This window comes from Carlito syrichta, unplaced genomic scaffold (assembly GCF_000164805.1).
Source record: "Carlito syrichta isolate Samal-C Ts95f unplaced genomic scaffold, Tarsius_syrichta-2.0.1 Scaffold312207, whole genome shotgun sequence".
Taxonomy (NCBI): Eukaryota; Metazoa; Chordata; class Mammalia; order Primates; family Tarsiidae; genus Carlito; species Carlito syrichta.
Window position 1 is genome coordinate 326,130 of NW_007256303.1, and position 3,477 is coordinate 329,606.

Sequence of the window (3,477 nt, forward strand, 5' to 3'; positions counted from 1 at the left end):
CAGCCGGGCGTGGTAGCGCGCGCCTGTAGTTCCAGCTACTTGGAAGGCTGAAGCAGAAGGGTCGCCGGAGCCCAGCAGGTCAGGGCTACGGTGGCCGGGAGCAGTCACTGCACTCCAGTCTGGGTGACAGAGTGAGACTCCAACTCAAAAAAAAAAGAATCACTCATAAACTAGTGGTGCTCGAATCCTCTGAATTATTACTCCCTCCAATAAGTTGGAAATTGACAACTGTCTCTGGTCTAAAAATTGCAAAGCCATTGACCTGATGCAGCTAAGGAATAGAAAGGGAATGAGAGAGTGGGTAAGTGGAGAAAAGGAGATGGTGGATGCAGAGTGAGGCAGTCTGCATTTCCATGGATTGAAGTGGTAAGAAGGTTCCCCAGAATTTCATCACACATACATGTATAATCTCTCTCTCTCTCTGTCTCTCTCTCTCTCTTTCTCTCTCTCTCTCTCTCACACACACACACACACACACACACACACACACACATATATGCATGCACATACAATATATACCCATACCAGTTATATATGAAGTCCAATTCACGCAAAGAGACTTCTGAGCTTCTAAATCCTAAATCCCAATTCCAAATTATGGGGGAGAGAAGTCAATTGACCCACATTAGTTCACTCCTGGTCCAATTGGCTGTGTGTGGAGGGAAACAACATGTGTGAGCAAACTCTGAGGATAGGAGGCATGGACAAGCTTATTGAGGGCAGTGGAAGTGTGCAAACGAGAGACATCAAAGCACAGTGATCACAATATTCCAATGATTACAACAATATTGTGAACCACATTAATTGCAAGAAGAAGACACGCCCTGCCCTAATCCTCCAATTTGAGTCTTGTTATAAACCATAGGATTTGATCCTAGAAAACCCTGTCAAATAGTAAAAATCTCAAGGACAAAATTAGAAAGTGCTCGTTTATAATAGACATAGTTTTAGTTAATTATTATGTACCTGACTTGCAGGGAAAATGTTTTTTGGACCATGAAGAAGACTCATACTTTACAAACAGTTGTCATCATCAGCAACAAAAACACCTATGGAACTCTTATAGAAGGTCAGATCCTTCTGCCGCTGTAGTCATGGTTCAGTTCAATTAAACTGAGTGCCTTCTATGAGCAAATCATTGCGTGAAGTACTGGTGCTGGGTGAACTGGAAATCCATGTTAAAAAATCTTAAGTGTACCCTACAAAACCATAATAAAAAATATTGATTAAAAAATTTAAAAAATAAATAAATAATCACAAATTTTAAAAAAATTAAAAAAAAAAAACTTAAGTGTGTTGACCGGGCTTAGTGGTTCAACCTGTAATCCCAGCATTTTGGGAGGCCGAAGTGAGTGGATTGCCTGAGCCCACAGGTTTGAGACCAACCTGGGTAACTTGGTGAGACCTCATCTCTACAATAAATAAAAAACTAGCCAGGCGAGGTAGTACGCGCCTGTAGTTCCAGCTACTTGGAAGACTGAGGCGGAAGGATCGCCGGAGCCCAGCAGGTCAAGGCTGCGGTGGCCTTGAACATGCCACTGTACTCCAGTCTGGGTGACAGAATGAGACTCCAACTCAAAAAAAAAATTCTTAAGTGTGACTGGGTGCAGTGGTTCACACCTGCAATCCCAGCACTTTGGGAGGTGGAGGCAAGAGGATTACCTGGGTTCAGGGGTTCGAGACCAGCCTGAGCAACATGGTAAGACCTCATCTCTACAATAAACCAAAAAATTAGCTGGGCATGGTGTCACATGCATGTGGTTCCAGCCACTTGGAAGGCTGAGGTGGAAGGATCACCTGCCTAGCAGGTCGATGCTATGGTGGCCGTGAGCATGCCACTGCACTCCAAACTGGGTGACAGAGTGAGACTCCAACTCAAAAAAAAAAAAAAAACTCAAGTATACAATTTGAACTCTTACATATGTCTACACCCACATACCCATCACCCAGTCAAGGTACAAAATATTTCCAAGACTTATTCATTCCTCTTACCTTTCAATACCTGGAAGAAAGATATTGAATTAAATAGGAAACTATAGCAAAATGAATCTCTAGGGAACATGAAAAGGACGAAAAGCCAAACATAGTTAACTAGTATGGGACTAAATTGGTGTGAGGTGTACTACAAGGACATGTTTCCATAACAATGTCAAAATGTTTCAATAGAAAAATTACTGAGGTCAGGTGCTATGGCTCATGCCTGTAATCCCAGCCCTTTGGGAGGCTGAGGCAAGAGGATCTCTTAAGCCCAGGAGTTTGAGATCAGCCAGGGCAACACAGCAAAGCCTCATCTGCACAAAAGAAAAAAAAAAGCCAGGTATGGTGGTGCACGCCTGCAATTCCAGCTACTTGAGGGGCTGAGGCTGGACGCTCACTTGAGTCCAGTTCAGGGAGCAGTGAGTTATGATAGCATCACCCCACTCCAGCCTAGGTGAGAGCTAGACCTCTGTCTTAAAAAAAAAAATCTAGAAATAATGAAAACAATTATTTATAAAAAGTGAACAAGAAGCCAGGTGCGGTGGCTCATGCTTATAATCCCAGTGCTTTAGGAGGCAGAGATGAGATGAGAGGATTGCCTGAGCCCACAGGTTCAAGACCAGCCTGAGCAACTTGGTGATACCTCGTCTCTACATAATCAGAAAATTAGCCGGGCATGGTAGTACATATCTGTAGTTCCTGTTACTTGGAAGGCTGAGGTGGAAGGATCGTCTGAGCCCAGCAGGTGGAGGCTGTGGTGGATGTGAGCATGCTACTGCACTCCAGTTAGGGTGACAGTGAAACTCCAACTCAAAAAACAAAAAGCTGCCCTGTGGAAGCTGGCATCACTGATTAAAAGCTCTGACTCTGAAGTCAGAAAGCTGGGGTGACCTTATTCCTCAGTTTCCTCACCTGTAAAAGGTAATGATAATGTTACTGATAGCATAATTGGGAGAATTACACACTGAACCTGACACACAGACAAGACTTGGCACATGGAAAATGCTCAACTATTGCTGCTAGTGACTATTAAGTTTGGCTGTGGCCTGTCCCTGATGATCTGTCTACTCTACTTGCAAGTAATTGGTGGACAGAGTTATCCTTAATGTAATGGCAGTTATTGCTTATGGGACTTCCAGTATTTGGGTGGAGAACTATTTATCAAAGCCAAGTACTGTGTGTTCTGTTTCTGTGTCATGTTTATTCAGTCACTAAATAACCACAGAGTATCTTATTACGCAGTCGCTCTATGATTTAATCATTGAAAATGATATCTTAAATTATGTTTGTAGGATCAGTCTTCCAGCAGAAAAAGCAGGCCTCCACCCATATAGATCATTCTGTCCAGAAACCCTTGTCATAGATGTCCCCAGTTCAAATACAAATACCCTGTTTTCTATAATTTTAAGGTAAGACTGCTTTTTTTTCTTTTCTTTTTTTAATCAATTTTTTTTTTTTTTTTTGAGTTGGAGTCTCACTCTGTCACCCAGACTGGAGTGC

General features: G+C 42.7%; 1 pseudogene; it reads left to right on the forward strand.

Annotated features, from left to right (window-relative positions):
• The first annotated feature begins 996 nt into the window (after positions 1 to 996).
• The window catches only part of LOC103272301, a 51,734-nt pseudogene continuing 49,253 nt past the window's right edge, over positions 997 to 3,477 (forward strand).